General features: G+C 41.0%; 2 long non-coding RNA genes across 2 annotated transcripts in view; one reads left to right on the forward strand and one right to left on the reverse strand.

The window, feature by feature from the left end:
- Nucleotides 1-662: 662 nt before the first annotated feature.
- LOC138920005 (uncharacterized) overlaps nucleotides 663-25,156 on the reverse strand; it is a 94,951-nt gene continuing 70,457 nt past the window's right edge. The window contains exons 2-3 of the long non-coding RNA XR_011430594.1: nucleotides 18,491-18,614; nucleotides 663-876 (exon numbers count right to left, since the gene is read on the reverse strand). This is a non-coding gene — a long non-coding RNA (uncharacterized lncRNA). The remainder of the gene's footprint in view (nucleotides 877-18,490; nucleotides 18,615-25,156) is intronic.
- Nucleotides 16,556-21,895, forward strand: LOC138920003 (uncharacterized). Its single transcript, XR_011430591.1, has 3 exons — nucleotides 16,556-16,691; nucleotides 20,841-20,965; nucleotides 21,728-21,895. It is a non-coding gene; the product is annotated as an uncharacterized lncRNA (long non-coding RNA).

Raw genomic sequence — 25,156 nt, forward strand, 5'->3', positions numbered from 1 at the left:
AAAAGGCCCATTAGCAAATGGCACTTGGACGTGGTGGCCTGAAAGAAGATCCCACACTCAAAGATGTGTTGGAGACATTTCATGACAAAATCAAGTGGCTTACCCCTGGCTTTTCTCCCCCAGAGTTTATCAGGACTGATAATAAAGCAGATGCAGTGTGAGACACACGTTGTAGAGTAAGGGAAATAGAGACTCTCTTGTCCGTGTGTCCTGTTTTATTTACTTTAAATTATTTGTGGCCTTGAATTAGGGGAACAGGATTCTATGATTAATTTTCATAGAACAAAAATCCATATTAGAGCTTCTTGCTCCAAAATCACTCCTGCTTATAAATAACGTCACACAATTACAAACTCAACGTGTTCCTTTGATATTCCCATTTCTGCCAAGATAGACAAATCACTGCTACATAGAAACCTCCTTGTCTTAGGTTTGAACCAAATTAATTTGATAATTATATTACAGTAAAGCAGCATAGGCTAACAGCTACAATAGAAAAAGTATAATTAGCATTCATAACTTTTATTTTTAATTAACATCGTTCTCACAACGGTTATTGTTCAGAAGGAGTCTCCTGACCACTTCACAAATTATTTTAAAGTTTCCTAGAGCTTATTTATCAGCTAGTTATTTCTATGTAAAAGACCACACTAAAATATTATGGCTTAAAACAATAACCATTTATTTAGCTTATGATTCTGCAGGTCAGCAATTTAGGTTGGGTTCAGCTGGCTGTTTCTTCTTGTCTCGGCTGTGCTCCATCATCTGTCCCTATGGGTCACCTAGGTAGCTCTTGAGTCTGAGAGTTGACTGGCTGTTGGCTGAGGCAACAGAGGTGATTGGGCCATGGGTCTCTCTCATTCTCCAGTGGGCTAGCTGAGCAAGAGAAAACAGAATCATGCAAGAATTCTTGAGGCCGAGACGTAGAAATGGCATACCATCGATTCCTCTGCTTTCTACTGGTCAAAGCAAATCACGAGGCCAGCCCAAAGTCAAGGGCTGGGGAAATAGACCCTTTTTATACGGAGGAGCTGCGACGTCTCATTGCCCAGAACGTGGATGCAGGGGAGCTATTAACCGAGACCAACAATACAATCAATACTTCACATTTTAGTCTCAGACAATACACTTCTTCAACTAATTATATCCAGTTACTTAAATTGCTTTGGAAATAATATGTTGAGCCGAACACAGCTCACATATTTTCTAATTATTTTTCCCCTGTGTCAGTACATAACCATAATCATGTACAATTTTATATTGTAATAAAAATTACTTTTCCTAGAAGCTTTACAACAGCAGACCTTGAAATTATTGGGGGGTGGGAAAGATTTGCAAATTCAGGCATACCTTCAGAGCTTCTAGTAGAGAGCACTTAGTAGTCATTCCATAAAGGTTTATTGAAATTTTTTATGTGAAGTAAGAGGCAGACTCCTCTAGCTGAACTCATCTATCTCTTAGTATTGTATTTTCCAGTTTCCTAACATGTCTTCTAAATACATGTATTAATAGCTCGTAATTAGAAGCTAATCTGTTCTAGTCATCAATGTATTAAATGCATTATATTAAATGAGTGCGTTATGCATAGACAAATCTTATGCCTTTTCCTTTTTTTTGCTCTTTCAAAATCTCTTTGTTTGGACACTAACTTCCAGCTGCCCACTCTTCCATCATGCCTAAATACTTCCTATGCAGCCTATAACACGATGACTCCAGACCTCGGCTGCACATTAGAATCACCTGGGAGCTTTAAAAATATTGATGCCTGGGCCCCACCCCTGATTTTCTGGTTTGATTGGTCTGGGATGTGGCCTGAGAACTGGCATTCTTAAGGCTCCCCAGGTGATTGCAATGTACAGCCAAATTTGAGAACCATCAGTTTCACAGGTCCTCACACAGCACTTACTCAGGAAAGACTTTTATGACACCACCATCTCCACCCCGTGATATGTGCTCTAGCATCACACTTCTCCTTTCCTTCCTGCAAATTATCAGAGCTGACAGCTGAGACCTTGGATTTATTTATGTCCATATTTGACTGTTTGTTTCCCAGGGAATACTTCTGGTTTTGCTCTGCATGCAACACCTTCAAGTATAATGGTAGCTAGCATGTAGCAGGCATTCACAAATCACTGGTTGCACCATATATAATCACTTGTTGCTTTATAATCACTCTAATACACTATAAGCACCGGTTTGGGAATTTTAGCTTAAATTTAATGACCTAGGACAGGGATTCTCAAACTTTAGCTTGTATCAGAATCACCTAAAGAGCTTGTTAACACAGAGCTTGCTGGGCCTCACATTCACAGTTTCTGATTCAGTAGTTCTGGAGACGGACCTGAGAATATGCATTTCTAACAAGTTCCCCATTGAGGCTGACGCTATTGGTCACAGGACCATGGCCTATAAGCTTTTGCTAAGAGGCAGTAAAACACAGTGACAAAAAGTATGGCCTGTAGCATTAGACTGCCTTGTTTAGGCCCCAATTCTGCTACTGATTAACTACATGACAATGGGAAAGATGCTTAACCTCCTAAGTGCCTCAGTTTCTCCATCTGTACAAAGGAAATAATACCAGAACTCACCTCCTCAATTTGCTGTAAGTATTAAATAAATTAATATTTGTAAAATGCTTGGAAGAGGGCTTGACAGGTAGGAGGCGTTACATAACTTAAATGTATTCATGCATTGTGCTTTTAATGCAGGCATGTTGATAACACTCCTGCAGACTGACTTCAAAATTTGTTCTACATTTGAAAATTAAAAACAAACTACACACACACACACACACACACACTAAGAATCACTATAGTACCCAAATATCAAAGCATGATATATCAGATTAATAATCATCGTAATGAATACCATTAATTGAACATCTAGTCTGTGCTGATGCTTTACAAGTGTACCTTATTTTATCTTGCCAAATATGAAGTAGGTGTTATTGTTCTCAATAAAATATTAATAAACTGAGGCTCAGAAAGATAGTCACATTTAAGTAACAGAGCCAGAAAATTCTAGAATTAAAATATTAAGGATCTCTCTAGAAATGAGCAGCAATAGAGTTAGATGGTATATAATTCAGGACTCTTTGAATCACAAGTAACAGAAAAGCCTTAGTTAAATTAGCTTAAGCAAAGAAGAGAATTACAGACTCATGTGTCTAAAGTTTTCAAGATATCCTACTCCATCTACTGCTGGATCCAGGGGTTCAAATGATATATTTATTCTGGATTCCACACTCTTACTCATTCTCTCTTGCTCTCACTCTCTTCCTCCTCCTCTTCCTCTACTTCCCTCCCTCTTGGTATCTTGTCTCTTTGCCTTAGCTTCACTCTCAACTCAGCCTTTCACGAGGTAACCTCCAAGAGACCAAGGCTAAACCATGTTCATGGATAGCAATTCCAAAGAGTCTTCTTCTCCACAGTTCAAGCAAAAGTTCTGAGATTGACTCTCACTGAGCCAAGCTGAAACACAGGCCTGTTGCAAACTAATCAGTGTAGCTGAGGGTATAGAACATGCTAATGCATCTGGCCTGGGTCACACATCCACCCTTAGGGCTGGGGAAGTATCCCTCTCAGCTAGACCAGGACAGACAGTTAAGGAAGTATGACTCCCCAAAGGAAAATCAAAGAACTGTTAGCAAAAGAAGGAAAATGAATGCTTATTTCTGACTTAATTTTCTTCCCTACTACATGTACTGGGCTGGAAATCAGACCACCTGGTCTCTTTTTCTCTGTACTACCAAGTTATGTTGACTTTGTCAAGCCCATCAATCTCTCTTGACTTTATTTTCCTCATCTATTAAATGAAGGAGTAGGCTTGGAATTCTAGGCTGCTTCTTATCAGCAGACTTCAAAGATTTCTATCTGTACATGTCCTGTCAGCCCAACTTGAAGGTGACTACTCAAATTCAATCACATTTTTAAAGTTCTAATTGAAAGAAACATCCTAAAATAGATCTGGAATCATGCAGCCAAGGAAGCAGAAAGATATAGAAGTGAATTAGTAATAAGAATAATGGCAGCAATAGTGGCATCATGTTCATATTCAGTAGGTAAATGCTAAGCAAAAATGAGGGACATTATGCTAGCAGCATACACAGAGGCTGGAGGAGACCAGGGTAGAGATGGGTCAGCTGAGAGGAAGCTTCTGGGAGAAAGTGATGTTTGAGCTGAGTCTTAGAGAAAGGGCAGGGGTTGTCATGTGAATGGAGATAAAGGGGCATTTCTGGCAAAGGGACTGTCATGAGCCGTGAGGCATGGAGGTGTAGAGCTGGCCAGAATTAGATGCCTGTGGGGTTGATGGGTTGGAGAGAGCCTCTGCAGGAAAGGCAGGCTAAGGGAAGACTGCAGAAGGCCTAGCACACATCTTAGGAAGTTTGGGCTGTATTCTGTAACGGAGGAGAAGGCAGGAGGGAGGGAGGCGAGAAGGCAGGAGGGAAGGAGGCGAGAAAGCAGGTCAGGTCAACCACTGGGCATAGAGTGTCTAATATAATCCTCACCACAGTCCTGTTGAAATATTTATTATCCTCATTTTACAGATGAGAAAACTGAGGCTTGGATAGAGTTGAACAATTTGCCAATCACTGGTGCATTAGAGGTGTGCTGATGGAATTGGAGCTCTTACGTAGATCATTTGATGAGTTCATAAGCCAGTATTTCCTCCACTCTTCCCTTAACATCCTGATATTCCATCCCAGAGGAGTCCTGTAAGGACTGAATCTAGCTCTCCACAGGGAGGAATTCAGATGTGATTGGCTGAAACATCAGTGCTCTTCTTAGTGTCACCCGTAACACTCCCAATGTTTGTAGCAGTAAACTATGGCATTCTTCTCCAATCAGCCCAAAAAGATTTATTTTTAACTCACGACAATGTGATGTTTGTAAAACTTGGTTAGTTACTAAGAGAGGAACCCTTGGCAATTTCACAAAGTGTCTAACTGGTTACTTCTGCAAACAAGCCACTGAGTGAGGTTTCTGGAAAGAGGGCAGGCTGTCTCGGAGAACAAGTATAACTCCAAATATAGAAATATACTTAAATCAAGTAACTTTTGCAATTGGCCCAGTGGACATAGGCCACCGTGTAAGCTTGCCACAAAACAACATTAGGGAAAAAATTTTCCAACTCTTTGTCAAGCTCACAATTGCTCAGATTGCCTAAGAATTAGTAGATTTAAATTCAGACTTAAGAATTAAGGATGCAAATCCCATCATAGCCATGCACATAATACTGATTGACTATCAGTTTTGAAAATTAGCTGAACAAACTCATCTCTTCTTTTCCTTTGATTAAAAATTAAAATTAGGCAGGGCAGCCTGGTGGCATAGTAGTTAAGTTTGCACCCTCTGCTTTGCTGGCCCAGAGTTTGCAGGTTCAGATCCTGGGCATGGACCTATACAGTGCTCATCAAGCCATGCTGTGGTGGCGTCCCACATACAAAATAGAGGAAGGATGGCACAGATGTCAGCTCAGTGACAATATTCCTCATATACACATACAAAAAGTTAAAATTGGAGGGGGGGAATAATTCAATTTTCCTTGCACAATATCATCTTGTCACTTTCATTTGCACCACCAGGCTGTGGAAATACACAAGTCCAGGTCATACCCATTTCAAAAGACACAGTGACCAGATGCCTATCTGAGGCCATTCTTTAAAAAGAGAGCCTTCCACTCAAGTTGTTGATCCCATATTTCTCAAAAGTATTGCAATTATCACCACAGTAAAATTTGATGCCCTAGCTCCAAGGATGTCATTTAGAAATTGCTCTTCAATTTGAGACATTTTATGAAACCACTGCAAAGTTTGCATTATAGTGAAAGTATAAGAACCTATAAAGGATTATGTAATCACTATGTCTTGTATACAAAGTGTTGGTTTTGGATTGCTAACAAATGTTCAAACTCCCTTAGTAAAAAATAAAAGAAAAAGAAAAACAAATTGTGGGGCCAAGAAGATGAGTGGATTAAGTGTCAGCGTTTATGTTCAAGCAGCGTGGATTGGCTCCAGCCTGAGGTTAACTTAGAATTAAAATGGAACTGGCGGTCTTGCCTTGGCAGACAAGAGGTTATAACAAATCTATGACCACATACATACAGACACCACGGTCGCCAGCTAAACCACACACATGTGGCATACTCAGACAGCTTCAGTGAGGCAGCAACCAACAAAACTGAGATCCTTTTTCTTCCCTTTCTAGAGACAGAGAAAATCTTATCCCTTCACACAGCAGTTAATGGAACCTACATCATAGCAAATAGATTAGACTGTCTTCTCTCCAGAATTTAAATTAACATTATTAATAGCTAGGGAAAGTTTATACACAATAGAAAGCAACCCAGCTCCCATAAACCAACCATTTATCTGCCTACCGAAGCGATAGTTTGAAAATAAAATGGACTATCTTCCTGGATATTTACAATGAGGACTTCTCTGCTTTTCTTGAATCTAATGAGTAAGCATGTTTTACACCTTCTACATGTCCGTTTCAAGAAGTCAAACAAACTGGCCACCATTGAAGCAATCAAGATTCAAGACGCCACTAATTAAAGTTTCAAAGAGGCAAAACATATATAGACCTTGGTGGATTGCTGAGCATCTCCTGGAAGGCAAAAGGAGAAGGAGGAGCCCCACTGTGAATGAGATGCCAAGGTGAGGGGTAGAGCCAAGATCCATAATGGTGGGCTGCCAACATGTTCACATGTTGGGTTCGAGGTTATGGTGGGCTTTGAGAATTAGTCCTTGTATCCACCCACAAACATCTGTAACATGGAGAAGAAAGTGGGCTCCAAGTTCCTGATGAAGCTGAACAGGATATCACACCCTCCCAAGAAAAGGTTGAGGGAATTATGATAAGTCTGGAGGATGGTCTCACCTGTGTCATTCCGTCAACATTCCATAGGGTTTAAATGGCTTTCGCTGGATCGTGCTATGTATCAGTTATTTGTTGCTACATAACAAACCACCCTAAACTTAGTGCCCTACAACAACAACCTAAATTGTTACTTATATGGCTATGGGTCATCTAGGCAGTCTTGCTGATCTGGGCCAAGCTAAGCTGATTTTGGCTGGGTTCATTCACGAACTCTGGTGAGTCACCTGGCAGCTGACTGGCTAGAACAGCATCAGTCTATGTCTGATGGTTGAATGGTTGTAAGCTGGGGCAACGGAGGTGCTTAGGCCATGTGTCTCCCATCTTTTAGCAAGTTAGTCTTGACTAGGTCTCATGGTGTTAGAGGTGTTCCAAGACAGCAAAGAAGAGCATGCAAAGCCTCTTGAGGCCCAGGCTTCATTTTTACTGCATTTGATTGGCCAAAGCAAGTCTTAAGGCCAGGGGCAGAGAAATAGTTTCTATCGCTTGATGGGAGTTGCTGCAAAATCTCATTGCAAAGAATGGGTTACAGAAAAGGGAAGACTTGGGGCCATTTTTGCAATCGATCCACCATACCATCTAATCAGTGGCAATACTAGGAATGAACATTCCTATTTCAGATTTCAAGACTCTTTCTGCTACCCTACACTAAGTTACACAAACTCTAACCTATGATCTAATAGGGATCAAGAAACAATGAGCATGATGGCTTTTGAGATATACTCTCTGACTTATGACAAGCTTTCAGCATTTCATTGCTGTATGACTTTTGTACAAATTGCCTAACCAACTTGTGACCTCTGTTTCCTCATTTATAAAATGGAGTTAATAATAAAGTCCAGCCTACAAGGCTATTGTGAGAACTAAATAATACACATGAAGCTTTGAAAAAGAGACTGACACTTAAAGTGCTTAAAATACATCATCATCATCATCATCATCATCAATGTTGATTGAAAAATGAACTTCTGATCCATCCTTTTTTCCCTGTTCACATCCTTCTCTGTGTTACAAGATCCTGGAACACAGATCTTTCTCATCCAACATCCACCTGATGCTTTTCTCTTGCCCTGAATCCCTCCACATCAGCAGATGATAAGAGGCCTTCACCTACCGTGACAATTTTCTAGACAGAGATATTTGTGCGCTTAAATTCCCAAGTTAATCTTCAGTTCTGGGGGCTGCCTGCCAGGAGCTTCCTGCCACTTCCCGTAGCCTGAACTCTAACTGTCTGGGGTTTGCCTTGTTAAAATGTGGTACAGGCTGGGATTCCTCAGGCCTGGGAGCTATGCTGGGGCCAAGACATTTGTGGCCTACCCTGGATCAGGAATCTGTCCTGATTTGCTGCCACTAAGAAACTGTCTATGTCTGTATACAAATATTTAAGGGGGGGGTGGGGTGGGTCTTGCACAAGTACAAATTCATAAAAGTTCATGATTTGGGGAAAGACTATTACACACACTCTGCTATGAGGGCAATGATAATCAAGACATCGTTCCCTATGTAGATTTTTCCAGAAGAGCTTTATCTTCAAATCATAAACACAATCTCTAACAGAGTAGATACAGAAAAAGTTTTATTTGTCTTCTACTCCTCTCTAGGACAATACAACTATTGCTATGAAAAATGGTCTCATAAACACTGTTGTCCATATAAATGTATCTAGTGATATAGATTTACTTTTACCTTTTATCTCTTATTTTTCTCTTTAATTAATGTTCTTCTTCTCTTATTTTTTTAATTCATAGGGAGCTTAGAGACCATTTTAGATCCTTGCTACTCAAAGTGTGGTCTGCTGACCAGTGGTATCAGCTTCTACTAAGAGCTTGTCAGATCTACCCCAGAGCTACAGAACCAGAATTTAACAAGTCTCTGATTCTGATGCACATTAAAGGTTGAAAAGCACTGGGGTAAGCCATTACTTCTCATACATCAGAATGCTATATAACCACCGAGAGCAATTGTTAAAACACATCTACTCCTAGAGATTCTGATTCAGCAGACCTGGGGAGAGGCCTGGATTCTGCATTTCTAACAAGCTCCCAGATGCTGCAGATGCTGCTGGTCCAGGAACCACACTTTGAATAGTGAGGACCAATGCCATCACTTCACAGTTGGGGAAAATGAGTGGGAACGGGTGCTAACTAAATTGCCCAATATCTTAACAATTATGAAGAAATCAGACCAGACTCAGTCTCTGAGTGTCCTTCCCAGAGACTCTCTGATGTGTGATACTCCATTCCGATGGATTCTCAGTCTTTTCTTCTCCTTTTACACGACTTCCATATTCTCTTCATCACCATATGATCCATAGCATTCTTTTCAGTTTCTAACTGACAAGTCCATTTCCTTAACCCATTTCAAACCTAAATTTCACTTTATCCTCTGATTTTTTCCAATCCTGGCAGAGGGCTGAAACACGTTACTCAAATAACGTTTATGGAATTGAACCCTCTTCTCCTGGTTCTTTCTCTTTCACAAATTGCCCCGTTTGGGCCATTTTAGTCCTTCTTACTCCAGGCAGTCAGTCCCTTCCACAGAATCAGCTCTACTGTCTCTCTTTCTTGCATCCATCCTCCAATTTCTTCTGACCTTTTCCTCCTAATACATCTTTTTTTTTTTTTTTTTTTTTGCACCAGCCACAGTAGCAGCTGTTTTTCCTGTACTTTACTTCCAAGCTACTCAGTCCCTCAGTAAACATGAAGTGGTGAGTGGAAGGGAGTTAAAAAAAATAACTTGACTTTGAGGAAAGTAGTTAAGTCCGAGGAAAGTAAACAGAAGCAAGAGCTGAGGTATTGAATCACTTTCCATTTGGACCTCCCCTAATATTGGCCACTGGAGACGGAACTGCCTGGTTCAGAATCAAAGAGAGGAAAAGTCAAATTGAATTGAACCCCACGTTTAAGAATATGTTATATGTCCAATGATAATTACTTAGGAATAGTTTAGTTAGAAGATACAGAAGGTTTAAGTTGAAAAAATTAAAAGACAGGATTTCAAAATACTCTGATGTATATCGGATGGGGCTCCAAAACCAAGATTCTCTAACTGATTAAGCAAGTGCCCCCTTCCTGCCTCGATGCTCTGTGTCTCCACCCCTAAAAAACTGGAGCCCCCAAAGGAAAATAGCTTTATGAGTAGAATTGTCAGATGTAGCAAATAGAAACACAGGACAACCAGTGAAATTTGAAATTCAGATAAACAATGAATAAGATTTACTGTAAGGATTTCCCTATAAGTATTTATAAAGATGTACCATGTGTATTTGGCATGCTTATACTAGAAAATTATTTGTAATTTATTTGAAATTCAAAAGTAACTAGCTGTTCTATATTTTCTGGCTTCTAATTTCAGAAAATTAAAAGCCATGCAAGATTTTGCCAGGGATGAAAACAGGCAAGTCAGAGAACAGGAGAAGGAATTTGAAATAAATATATCTGGCAAAGGACTAATCTCCAGAACATATAAAGAATGCTTCCAAATCAATAAGAAAAAAGATGACCATAATTTTTTTTTTAATGGGAGAAAGATTGAAATGTGCATTTCTCAAAAGAGGATATCTAAGTGGCCAGGTCAAAAGGTGCTCAATTTCACTGTTCTTCAGGGAAATGAAAATTAAAACCCCAGTGAGATTCCACATACACCACGAGAAGGAATAGACTATATCAAATGTTGGCGAGAAATTAGAGTAATTAGAACCCTCATTCTTTGATGGTGAGAGTATAAATCTGTGCAACCACGTTAGAAAACCATCTGGCAGGACTATTAAAACTGAACACATGCATATCCTATGCCCCAGCCATTTTACTCCTAGGTAGATACCCAGCAGATACACATACATTTGTTCATCAAGGAATGTTCACAAATGTTCAGAAAGCACTAATCATAATTTAAAAAACTGGAAACGATACCTACCAAAAAAATTATGGTATATTTAAACAGTAAGATACTATTTAGCAATGAGAATGAACAATCTACAATAACATGCTACAATATGGATCATTCTCACGATAAAAAAAAATTTGACCACAAGAAGCCAGACACAGAAAAGCACATACTCTATGATTCACTTATATAATGTTTCAAAACCAGGAAAAATGAGTCTCTGGTACTAAAATCACCAAATAGTGGCTACCCTTAGGCAGATGGTGACTGGCCAGGGGTATGGGGACTTCAGGCTGGCCATGTTCTGTTTCTTGATTCAGTGCTGGTTTGTAATTGCTTTGTAAAAGTCACAGAGCTGCATATTTATGATCTGTATCCTTCATCAAATACATTATCCTTCAATATGATTTACATTAAAACCTCTGAAAGAAGTTACTAAGGAAAAGACTGTTACCCTCTGACCTCAATCCTGTTTACCAGGAGTCAACATCATTATCATCACAGCCATCATCACCATAATCATATGCCCCATTATGTGGGAACTGGCCACAAGCTAAGCTAGGTTCTAGATATTTTGCTTATACCACCTCATTTGACCTTTTTAATCCTCATAAGAACGCTATGAGGCAGCTGCTATTCTTCCATTTTACAGATGAAGAAACAGAGGCTGAAATAAGATTGGCAGCTTGTGCAGGGAAACAGTTTTTAAAGTGGCAGAGGCAAATTTTGAAACCAGGATCTGATTCTAAAGCAGGTGCCCCTTTCTCCGCAGGAAGCCATGGGAAATCTACAGGTAGAAACTGGAAATTCCAAAGAGGAAGAAGTTTATATTTCTTCTCTACACTGACTTTCTGAATGCAAAGATAGCATAAAACCCCAAATTTCAGTCCCCTTTCATGCTAAGAAATACCCATCTGAATCCTGGATTTAATTCGATTACCTAGAGTTAATTAATAATTCCTATAATCAATTCCAAGTTGATTACCTAGAGTTAATTAATAATTCCTATAATCAATTCCAAGTTGAGCAAATTCACATTTAGTATCTCAGTTATCTCCATAGCCAGGTATCTAAGGAAAACAAAAACAAAAAACAGACTTTAACACTCAAGCAACAAATCCTCCTACAGTCCTAGCAAACACACATCCTCTCCATAAGGTTGCCTTTATATGTCCATCATATAAGTTCTTCTTACCAACACTTTTCAATCTTCTTGGTAAGCAAGAATCAGCTAGAGAGCTTGTTTGATCAGATTTCCAGACCCCACTCCGAAATTCTCATTCTCTGGGTCTGAGGTGAGCCTGAGAATTTGCATTCTAACAAGCTTCCAGGTGGTACTGATGCTGTCGGTCCTGGGACCACACTTGGAGTAGTACTGCTTTATGCAGGACAGACAATGTGGAAGAGATGCCCACAATTGCCTTGTTCGGGGGATGATTCCTGTGTTTTGGTCACTAATATTTACAGCTACTACCTCAGGCTAGGTCTGTGTGATCGTTTGAGAGACCCGTTGGCCTCCCCACCCCTACCCCAAGCTCTGTCTTGATCCTCAGGGCCCTCTGTCTTTATCATCATTAGTGTCACGGTCATCATTCTGTGAGTCACAATGAGATTATTGGCCATGAGGGTTCCCGAGAGTCTGAGCTCTGCCTGTCCTTTGCTCTCCTGTGAACTGCAAGCCCTCTGGGATCCAAATTTCTCCGCAAGATGTGTGTGCTTGTTACAGTTCACTTTGCTTTGTGCCAGAGTAAGCAAGTAAAGAAAGAAAGAAATTCCAGATCTGTAGGATCTAAAGGATCTTAGGATCTGTAGGGTCTTTAGTGTAGGACCTAAAGCCATTTCTTAGAATTCCTCTGTGTTTTACTAATTCGCTTTGCTTTTTTCCTAATCCGGGTATTTTGAGAAGAGAACAAACTCACTACACTATGTTGCAGGTGAAGCCCCCTGTGGGTCCTGAAGCGATTGTCAACACCTCTCTTGTTTTCCACTCTTTAGAAAACCCAGAGCAGTTTTTCTCCACGGATGCTCAGCTCCAACACAGTACGGGTCTTTCCCCGAGTTTTGAGGTGTTCTTGGCAGGACGTGAGCTCTGTCGAGGGATGGGTATGATCAGCTTCCTTATGTCATGTGGTCAATCCTGTTGTAATCTAGAAAGCATTGGGCTACATGAAGCAAAACGCTGTGTTGGCTTTAGTATCCCACAGCCAGTTAACAATTCAAGGTAGCATATAGGGGCTGAGGGAAAGGAACCGCTAGACCCTTGATCTGGCTCCTAGCTGGCTGTGTCACTCTTATGAAGGCCACTTAACTTCCTTTCCCCTTCAATTGTAAAATAGGGACTGTTTTAAGTGATCCCAAAGGTCTTTCCTTCTAGAGGAGTCTGCGAACCCATGAACTTGCAGATAAGAACCAAACTCTCCTTTCCCACTGACTCTTGGCACAGGTGGTGGTTTTACTTTAGAGAAATAAACCCTCACGTTGCGTGGGTCAAAAAGAGATGCTGCAAAAATAATGTGTTGCTAGCATCCTTCAGTCGATTCTGCCACCTAGCGCCCCTGTGGACAGAGGAGGGAATCCTGTCCCTCCTTTTTGTGCCATCCTCTCACCTTCCGGCACTGCATCAGACTATGACCTGCTGTTATTTGCAGGGTTTCCACGGCCAATTTTTTCGGAAGTAGGTAGCCAGGTCCTTCTTCCTAGTCTGTCTTAGTCTAGAAGCACTGCTGAAACCCGTCCGCCATGGGTGACCCTGCTGGTATTTGAAATACCAGGGGCATAGCTTTCAGCATCACAGAAATATGCAGCTGCTACAGTATGACAACCAAAAGGAGGGTGGTGTGGTCCCCTGACCGGTCAATGAACGTGGCTAGCAGTGATGAGAACCCCAAATCTTAACCATTAGACCACCAGGGCTGGCTTGAGCAAATAATTGGACAGGGGGGATAAAATTGAAGATAGAAAAGGTAGGTACAATGCATCATCAGAGGAGAAAACGTTGCGTTTCTTTTTCTCCCTTTGAAATAAACAGAGCAAAAAGCAACAAAATCCAAAATCCAAAAATATCAACCAGAAATCACTTAGTCTGTTTTCAGATTCTATTGCTACAGTAGCAAAAGAAAGTAGCCAGCTTCTTCCCAGGGGCTCATGGCTAGGGAGCATCCATCAAGTCACAGAGACACACCCGCTATTCAAACTCAATTTGGCTAAAATGACTTTTTTATGAGAACTCATGAGAAAATGGTTGACTTCCAGCCCTTATGTTATCAGAGTTGTTTGACATTGAATTACATGGGCCTGGACTATAAATCTTAACTTCAGGCTCACATGCGAGGCATTTGATGTGTCTGGGAACCTGCTGTAGGAAAGAAATTAGCTGTAAAACAAAGTAAAATGCCTGTTCCCATGGGAAGACTCGGCAGGACTGCTAATAGATCATGTGTTCGTTTGGAAGACACTTATTCCTTTGGTCAAACAGCAACTAATATTTTCGTTTTCCACTGCCTTGAACAGGAAATATGGTGCTAAGGGCCGATAGACAGGGCAAGGCATCATATTAATTACACGGTCAGTAAACACTTGCTTGCCCATGTTTCCTAACGGTCTGAACGCTTCCTGGTTGGAGTTCAGTGATGCTGCTGGCCTCTGTTAACTGTTTCACTCTTGTATAAATGTCTGGGAAGATGGGGTTTTCAGGGAGCCCCAGAATGAGAGGAGGATGGGGGCACAGGGGGCCTGGGACGGCGGAGAGCAGCCCCTTCTTGCAACCTGTGCAGTGCCTGTCACAGCCTACTGCCCCGACAAGGACAGGCGTCTGGGAACCTGGAGGGAGCGACTTGATAAGGTGATTTGATGGCATGTGGAAATTCTCTTTCCACTTTGGGGGCGGATATTAAGCAGAGGTTCAGATTCATTCTAAAGAAGAGAAAAAGCAAAGCATTCTGGGAAAGATAGATAAGTGGGAATCACATTGAAATACCTGCCATCTAAATACCTCCACTTGCAAACCTCTTCTCTGGGGTAGCTGCAGAGGATAAACAAAAACCACCTGCCTAGAGCTGCTCTTTTAAGCAGTGTTTCTCCAAGTGTGGCCCTGGACCAGCGGCCTGGGCATCCCCTGGGAACCTGGTAGAGATGCAGACTCTCAGGCCTCACCACACACCTGCTCGATTAGAAGCCCTTGGGGTGGGGCCAGCAATCTGAGGTGTAACAAATTTTTCAGGTGATTCTGATGCCACTACAGTCTGAGAATCTTTGCCATAAAAGGATTCTCGCGTACCTGCTATATAGATGCCACCCAGGCCTGAGACCCAAGCTCCCTCTACTGTGACCTACAAGGCCCTCACGATCTAGCCCAACCTGCAGGTTCCAGCCACAAATGCCATATATGCTATATATAACTCTGCAAGGCCTGTTTATTCCCTCTTTGAGGACTTTGCCTGGAACCTTCTCATGACTGACTCCTTAGCTCATTCAGGTTCCTGTTTAAATGTCGCATTTTTGTAAAGTAGTCCTCCACCACAGACACCCCTTTCAGTATCTACCAACAGACACCCTCCAGTACTGTCCGTGTAGCAACTTTCCAAGATTAGAGTTGATGGCCCATTCTCCCCAACTAGAATGTACAACTCCATTAGAATAGGCACCAGATTCTTCTTTTTTTTTTTTTTTTTTTTTGGTGAGGAAGAGTGGCCCTGAGCTAACATGTGTTGCCAATCTGCCTCTTTTTGCTTGAGGAGAATTGCTGCTGAGCTAACATGCCAATCTTCCTCTATTTTGCTTTTGGGATGCCACCACAGCATGGCTTGGTGAATGGTGTGTAGGACCGTGCCCGGGATCTGAACTGGTGAACCCCAGGCCACCAAAGTGGAGCGCACAAACTTAACCACTACACCCCTAGGCCGGCCCTGGCACCAGATTCTTTATATATGTATAGGTCCAATATACATCCCCTACACTTCTAACAAGTCTAACATTCACACCCTCTCCTCCCACCCCTTCTCAAAACCTCGTCTCGCTTGTCAGTTAAACCTCAATAAAGCTGGGGAAAAAACCCCATTCTTATTCACACTAAGTTATAAATCAATACAAATGGAAAGGAAACAAAACATTTCCATTAGGAAAAATGAGAAACAATTCAAATTTCAGGCATCCTTCAATAAGTACTGTATAGTCTTTCAGATGCTGGGGAGGGTCAAGCGGGGTCCCCAAAATAGCATCCCTTGGACATCTGAAGAAGAGCTCGTCACGTTTTCCAGTAGAGGAGCTCTCGTTTAGATGTAGCTTCCTATGGAAAAAATTTTTCCTTTACAATAAGTGAAGACTGCCTTTTCTCTAAGAAATTCTATGTTGGGAGCTGATAGAAAAGTCATAACCAAAATTCAGTGCCTAAACTAACTTAGTCTATCTCTAACTGTGATATGTCTTTGTATTTTTCCTCTCTCTCCCTATTTTATCTTCATACATCTTTCTCAAAGCTCAACATAGAAGCAGAAACCTGAACAGGAAGATGTGTGCATCTAAACCAGCCTGATGTGACCTCGACGATCCAGACGGTCGTTCACAACGTATCAGGTTATTTTATTGGTCTTTCAACAAAAGATGCCTGCATGGCATTACTTTTGCCTCCATAATGGCTTAAATGCTTCCAAGAGGCATTAGAGTCACTCACTCCCTACAGAGATGGAAGAATAACACAGATGACAGTGCGTTTAGAAAGAGGCAGACAGTGCCCGCGGTTGCTCCATTACTCTGTCATCAGAGATATCAGCACTAGGTTAGGCGCTGAGCAGTAGCCCATGTAGGCTGATATGAGTTCATGGGGCTGGAATTCAAAACACTAACCAGCTGTGGGAACCCAGCGAGAAGGCTGTCACACTGAATGGTATCCAGATTAGAGCTGTGAGAATTTGGGAAAACACTTCTTGCTAAGTAAGTTTACTTCGTCTTCTTTCTTTCCTTCTTTTTTAAGTTTGCAGTGTTTGCTGGAAGCCTAAAACTATAGCCACCCATATAAAGAATGGAAAATGGCAAGTCTGAAAGTATTTTTGAGGCAATCAGGGAAACTGTCACACTGACTGGTTATTTGATGACCTTGTAATTATAATTTTTAGGTGTGATAATAGCATTAGGTTTATGTAGCAAAATATCCATAACTCTTTAGAGACGAGGACTGAGGAATGTAGGGCAGGGATGAAATGACGTATGAAATTTGCTTTAAAATATTTCAGGAGAAAAAAAGGACAGAAAGAGAAAGGAAAAGACTAACCAAATAGCAAACCCTCCATAATTGTTGAATCTTGTTTGGGTTATGGAAGATCAATAGATTATTCTCTCTCCTTGTAAAAGTATGTTTGAAAATAAACGTAATGAAACTTTATTATAAAAAAGGAAAAAGAAATAATGCCAGACCAAAGGCAAAGTTATTTTTTTAAGTAACATAAAAATGTCCTTTCAGCTAAGGATTTTCCCAAGGCCAGCCACTGTCAAATAAATAATCTACAAATTCAAAAAATGAGAAATTCATGCTCTCAGGGGCTCAGTTCTTACGAGCATCCTTCTGTGATTTATGCACTGGTAGGAGCAGGCAAAGAAGCTTAAGTAAATGCGTCAGAAACTGGAAACGCCACATTGCTCGTGCCAAGTATTTGCTACTTGATTGCTAATTACTGTTCATAGCAGTGGCCATAAGGGGAAGAGACCAAGATGGAGAGTTGGGGGTCCTAGGTTCGACTCCTGGATTTTTTTCTCATGAGTCCCCGCGTGACTTTCAGTTAACATCTCTATGCTTTAGTTTCCTCATCTATAAAATCACAGCGTTGCATGATATGAGTGCAAAGCTTTCTTTCAGGCCTGAAAGTGCAAATTCAAGATTACACTAGCAAATGTGCTTGAATGAGAAACAAAAAAAAGGTCAAGTTCTAGATATTAATTGGCAAATCAGGAGTCAGTAAATTTATTAGGCCCCTACTGAATTCTCTACACAGGAAACAAAAGTGCAGCAACGTTGGCTCTTAAGCAGATCGAATTGGTAAATGAGGCAATATGGAGAATAAACAGGTGCCAAAAGCGGTCTTAGCCACAGCGTAATTCTATTAAGAAAAAAAAAATCGCCAACTTGTGTATTTTGCGCATTTATTTTCCTAACAAAACAGAATGGATATAAAAGACATTTATTTATGCATCAAGAAAGTTCTAAAATAATTTTTATTTCCTTCACAATGATTGAAAACTGTATGAAAATAGGTACTTCTAGTGAAATTAAACTGTTTGAAATGAGAGGGTTGAGAGGGCCAAGCTGGATTTCCAAGACCACCCAAATCATATATTTGCTTATATATTATATTCTATATATTGCTATATTCTGCAAAGGTTAGCAAGTGTTGATATTGCAAATACCTGAGATTTCAGGAGGATGCCCTACCTGGAGGCAGCATTTGATGTACAAAGTTAGAGTCCATTTTATTCTGGAATCTTGCTTTCTACAACTTGCTATTTCCCAGATTTCTTCTACTTTTGTTTGCTTTATTTCAAATTTGAGGTTAGCGAACCACACATCATTGAACATGCAAGACGGCTATCACGTCCGCTGGGACAGTTGCTGGTAGATTTCATTATGCGAATAATTGAAAAAAAAACTAGTAGATTATGTGACCTTAAGACTTACATCATAAAAAAGCTTAGGCATCCAAAGTCTCATGTTTCTGTAACCCCGATTCCCTTAGATTTACCTCTGCATTTAGAAACTTGTCCTTCTTTTTTTGTTCAAATCATCCTATTCCTAAGAGCCAGTCATGAAATATTTGGGAACGGTGGTTGAGCAGGGGAAGAAATCCTATTATTCCTCTGAGAAACCTTGAAAAGAGGAAAGAGAATTTTATTCATTTCAGTGTGCTCTATCAACTTCACTGCCATTTAATACCAAACATAAAAACACGAAATGATGGCATCTATAGCTGATGTCTATCAAGAGTTTTGAAATGCTGTTGCCAGAAAAGGATCACTTTTTTTTTTTCTTAGAACAGTTTTTAAAGGATTTTTCTGAATCTTATCTTGCTACATTCTGGTCTTCTGAGACCAGTCTTTTCTCCAGTCAGAAAATATTTCTCCTGAAATATATTACAAAGAATACAATAAAAAATATATATTTTATAATGAACATTAGTGAAGGGGAAAAGACTCAACATACATACATCTATCTTATGGTAATCCTCTGAGAATGGGTACAATTCCATGAAGTTGGCCGTAATTATATATAATTACATCTAATTTCTATATTAGAGATGTTCCATAAAAGTTGTGAGCTGCAGAAAATTATTTGTGCCACCTGACAGGTGGTAAAAGCCTAGCGGTTTTACCATCAAGTCTAAAATGAGCAAATAAGGAAACAGTGCTGAGTTACCTAAATCAAAGGGTCTCAATCTTGAGGCTGCATTAGAATCACCTGGAGGGCTTGTTAAAACACAGATCCCACCTCCAGAATTTCTAATTCCAAGGTTCTGGATTGGAACCTTAGAAATTGTATTCCTAGCAAGTCCCTGGATGATGCTGATGCTGATGCTGATGCTGCTGGTCTGAGGACTGTACTTTGAGAACTACTGACCCAAGCCTATGTAGATGCCTGAATAACAGAAAGCTATCATTACTCCCTTCTGTTCTACGGGGCCTCAAGCCATCTAAACATTTTGGCCCATGGGTAGGTAAGAAGGAAGCTTCCACCTACCTATTTTGGAAACCAAAAACTGAAGGTAGATAATCCCTGGTATAAACAGAATCACCCTGGGTCTGAGCTCAGCTCTAGCAGAGCACAACAGACTCGAAGTTAGGTCAGATGTCGCTTAATTTCCAGTCTAAGGAAGCTCCTTTGGTCACCACGTAATCCTGGCCATGGAGGTGCACAAAGTATCAAGAATTTTGGGGGAGGTGGGAGTATTTTGGTGTTTTGGTTTGCCTCCCTCACCCCAATTGTCATTAGCAGCACAACAAAGCATCTAAAAAATCTGGTTTCAGAGTGTGATCTGAAGTTCCACCGATGTGACCCAAGGAAGCGAGGTTCACCACCTCGCTGTGGCCACTGACCTCTGTGGATGATCAGTTCTGTCTCCATCACCTCTGGGTCCTCAGACATCCTTGCTGGCCCAGTCCTCTGCTTTCATCACTGGACCCTTTAGTTGTCCCTCATACTAAGGTGATGATGACAACAAGCATAAAGAAGTCTTTCAATAGTGATTTCCTGTATCTTGCTTATCCCAGCTCAGAAAAATCTTGCCATTCAAATGAACTGGCGTCACAGATGCGGTGGAAGAAGGGAGGGATGGGGGAGGGGGAATAGGACTGGGGGAGGGGAATCCCTTTCAAAAGCTCTCCCTGTGAGAAGAGGAGACAGGAGCAGGAAGAGGAGGAGCCCAAGGCTGGCTATTTTTAAATTGAAATGCGGAACCCTTTGGTCCTCTCTTCTCGTTCTCGCAAGCCCCGGAACAACTTGCCAAAGGCATAAATCGCCAGGGCAATTCATTCTGTCTGCATTTCCTCTGTACTCAAATTAGCAGGCAAGTACAGCCAAAGCCATGTGGGCAGAAATATGGGCTTTTCCCTCAAAATCTGCAACCTCCTTTCACAAAGCTGTCTTCCCTCAGGATCAAAGTGCTGTCTCCCAAATGATGTCACTCAGGGAGGGATCCAGGAGGGAAGAGGAAAGAAAATTCACAACAGTTTGGGGTGAAAGTTGAGTCTCGGCACATAAGGTGCCAACACGGTTCCTGCCGCAGTTGAGGGAAAAACTCGTGTCCAGATCATTGCTGTAGGTCCCATGAGAAGTGGCCAGTCACAAGGATGCAGACTGCATTTTAGTAGCTCTCCTGGCTCTCACCCCTGGGGGTTGGAGAGGGAGTCACGATAATGGCTGTGCCAAGCTAATTGAAGGAAAGAGAAAATTAGCCCTGGTGTTGATACAGGACGGGACAAAGGCAACTCTCACTTTACCCTCTGGCCTACTTACTCTTGCATTAAAAGAGGTGTTATCTGTACCAGGAAGAGAACTGATGCCTGTGCTAACACTTGTTGTCTCTATTTTATTTTTAGGCTCTTCCATCAGAGAAAGGAGAACAGGGCCAGTTGGACTTCAGGCCTCAGACCACGCTTGGTTTTCTCAGGTTTCCCTGTACACAAAGGTCCCAAATAATTTTCCATCGAAATCTGGCCAGAAGGTACAGCCAAGATCTCAGAGTAGCCACTGAACCTGAGCATGTGAGCTTTGCATCTGTCCCCAGTGGGGTCTGCATCATCACCTCATTTGATTTTCCCATCCAGTCGGTCTTTTTTTCCTGCTGGGACAATGCTTAGGTAGAAAAAATAAAAAAGAAAATCAAGATAGTGTGGCCAAACTAAGAAAAAATGAATAGTTCCAAGAACCAAGACATCGTCTCTGGTGAAAATGTTAGCACAATGATAGGATATTAACAGTGGGAAGCCAGCACAGAGGACTTCCTGGGACATGGCTGCCTGTGTTTTCTTCATTTTTGTGGAGGAAATGCAGCTGTCACCTGCAACACCTGGGAAGTCTGGGAACATCCATGGCAATCAGTCCAATTGCCTTCATAAAGAGAGTTCCGATTGTGCTGGTCAAGGGGAAGTCCACCAGATGACCCTGAATTCTAGGGAGGGTGACACAGCCAAGACACCCAAGCGCACTGATTCCCAAACTCCCCAGACTATCTTGGACCCCCTTCAACACTGTTTGCCATAGATGAGCTAGTTAATATTTTCCTCACGACAATTTTTTTGCTTAAATCAAATCACTGAAAAAGAAACAATAAATCCTGTGGAATAACATGGAATTAGAAATGTGGAAACCAAAGTATAGGAGAAGCTCCAACCAAACACAACAGAAAGTCAGCGGCATTTACCATAAACAGAAAGTCTTCCTGCCCCAGACTCTAGGCCTGAGGCTGCTTCTCTTTCTTTGAAAGGGAGACTAGCGAGAGTTCGAGAGCTGATGGAGACGTGTTAGTAGCAAATGGAGATTGTCTACTGAATCAGAAGAAATGAAAGAGAATGAAAAGGAATCTCACCACGGGATCCAAAGGTGTTTAGCTCTGTGTCAGTACTCCAAATAAATCATTTCAAGAAATACCTAAGGCAGTGTTTTTCAAACTTTTTTTTCAGCCATGACTCACTGAAGAAATGGGCTGTATGTCGCAAACTATACACACACACACACATACACACACACAGGTGTATATAAAGACTTACCCTTATCAAACATGATGCACTCTGATACTTTCTGCTTTATTTAATTTTTTGAAATGCCAGTTGTGACCTGCAGGTGTGTTGTTAGTCACAGTTTTAAAACCATTGCTTTAAACTTTGGGAGACATCTGTGACACTCATGCCCCTAACCCATTCAATGTAGAAATCTCCACACCGTCCAGTTATCCAATCACTGCTTGTTCAGCACACTCGATCAACTCTACTAAAATATTCTTCTTCAGATTCCTTTCTTTCCCACTAAAATGTGTAATCTTTTCTCCTGAGCCAAATTGCTGGTGCTGTTAGCTCAGAGAGAACATCAGACATTTTATCACAAAAGATGCATCATAAATGCACAATGACTAAATTTAAGCCTGACACAACTGGATATTTGGGAATTTAGTGGGTTTTTTCCTACTGATTTGGCCCTCACAAGTAAAAAGGATACTGTAATCAGAGTATATCTGTCACTTATGTTGGTGATGGACATCGAAGAAGAAATAATGATTTTCCCTTCCTGTTAGAGTACCTCAAAGTACTCGTGAGTGAAAGCTTGTCTGTGACAGGAAGTAGCATGACTTTAAAGCAAGGCACACAGCAGACATGTTGGGTTGGAAGGGGCCATTTTTGCACAGCCACTACTCTGACAACGCAACCACGTGGGGAGAAATTACACCATGCCTCACCACACCATTGGCCTTGCCAATGGGACTGAAATTGAAGCAGATTTTCTTCTGGCATAAGATCCTATCAGTTGTAGTTTTATCACTTAGAGAACAATCTCAGGGAGTTTCTTCCAGGGACTCTGGTTTTCTGCTTTGTGGAACAACAAATGCCATGGGATCTTATTTTTAAATTCTTTTGGTCATACACCATTGTTCTTTATTTAAAACTCCAGGCATAAGATTATATTATATAAAGGGTAAGACAATGAAATTTATCACAATCCTGTGCTTTCCCCAAAATAACTTCCATAACAATAGCTTGTATCTTGAAATCTAACTATATGCCGTGGGCTGTACTAAGCACTTTCTTGACATTTAACTCATTTAATCCTAACATTTACCCTATGAGGTAGATATTGTTATTATTTCCAAGTAACAGAAGAGGAAACTAAGGCTCAAAGATATGAAGTGAAATTTCCCAAGGTCATGAAACTCAGTGTTAGAACCATGGCTAGACTTAAAACAAGTGCTCTTAATCCCCTTTCTGGTATTCTAATTCTCCCACAAGTAACTCAACAAAGACCATAATACTAGGATAGAGAAATGATAACACAGCTCTCACATGAGGATTCCACTAGGTGTTAAAATGATTAAATGAGCACAGAAGTGTAATGGTTAAGTGGATGAAACAGCTTTTACAAAAATCTCCATTCTCTGTATGTCACCCCAGGACCCCTCCATCAGCTTCTGCCCCTCACTCGCCTTCTGCCACTAACAGACATAAACATGGTAGCTTTCAAATGATTTAGGAAAGTGGTTCTCAAAGTATGTCCCCAACAAAAGCAGCATGAGCATCGCTTGAAAATATGTTCGAAATACAAATTCTTATATCCCACTTGTTTTAATGTAGGTTTGATTATTATTGGTGTATGGTAAAGCCAATATATCAGGAGATCATTGCCATTAAAAAGATATTTTGTTGTACACACAGATCCCAAGAGGAAGGGGCAGCCCACTCCACGTGAGGCATGAGGCTGGGTCAGGAGACGGAGGGAGAGAGGGGCAAGAGTCTTTATTGAGGATTCGAGGGAAGGAACAGGAGAGGCAGGGTACACAGGTTTAGGACTAGCTAGTTTGAATAATTTCAGCAGGCTCTGGGGCGTGAGAACTCTCCCTAGTTATCTAGTACCTGGTCCTGGGGTGATTAGGGCAGGTGGATATTGGTCTAGGATGTGAGAACCCAATAAACAAGGTGATTGGGCTGTGGGCTCTGGATTGAATGGTTCACCTTTGAAAAGTGTGCCAAAGGGCAAATTGTTTACATCTCTAGCAATTGATTAGCACTGGGAGGGGCCGTTCCTCCAGGATCAGCAAAATCCCAGATGTCAAAGCATCAGAATACAGACAATACAAGACATGGTTGCTATACCACTCTAGACCTACTGACTCAAAATCTCTGAGCATTAGGCCAAGAGTCTTTCTTTTCACAAGTCCTCCAGATGACTCTGGTGCACACTATAGTTTCAGATCCACAGTTTTAGAATTTGTTTTCCTATATTCCACATAGCACAAAGAGTAGTAAGTATGTAGAACAGACTCGAATTTTTCCTTTTCTCAAAACTGAGCAACTTTGAGTATGAATATTAAATGTATATCCATAGACTATTTGAAGAAATTATCTTTAAAGACGTTAAATACACAGGAAAACTTCAAATAACACCAGCTATTTCTTTCTTTATGTCCCCAAAACAGCTGTGTCTAAATTAGAATAAAGACAGTCAAAATTTTCAATAACAAATAGCACATGAAGACATTCTAGTGTGCCCTTTAAAACTTGATGTTTAATCTTCAGAATAATCTGGAAGACAGCTTTGGGCCAAGGACATTAGATAACCTTTGGAGTTTCACTGTAGAAAGCTCCATGTAATTTGTTTTTCTAGAATTTCCTACAAACTTCTGAAGCCCTCCTTCTATTGTTTGGTCAACAGAAACTGTGGGTAGTTTTATGTATATTGGGAAGGTTATAGAACCCAACTTATTACTCTCCAAACTTCTAAGTTCATGTTTTGAAAAAAACAGATTGATGTTGGAGAAGGAAAAAGAAGATTCATGACTCAGCCCCAGCTGTGCTTTAATTAATCATATGATCTTGGGCAAGTGAATAAATCTCTCCGGGCTTTTGTTTTCCTCATCTGTGGTGCCAGGGTGAGGGGTGAGAGGATATTTCAAAGCAAATGTGGTTCTCTCTATATAGAGAGGCAGAGAGAAACTTCTCATGAAAAGTCCCTTGAAGACAAAAACGCTTTTGGCCACAGTCAAATAGGAATAAACTTTTCTATCTACTCGAAGCTCCAAAATCTTAAGTGCAGTTATTACTTGAGACACCCTGGTCTACATGTCTATGCATAATAGGAGTTCTCAATCTTGGCTACTTCTCAGAATCATCTGGGGGAGTTTTAAAAATGCTAATGTCTGCAACTAACT

The sequence above is a fragment of the Equus caballus genome, chromosome 22 (assembly GCF_041296265.1).
Source record: "Equus caballus isolate H_3958 breed thoroughbred chromosome 22, TB-T2T, whole genome shotgun sequence".
Lineage (NCBI taxonomy): Eukaryota > Metazoa > Chordata > Mammalia > Perissodactyla > Equidae > Equus > Equus caballus.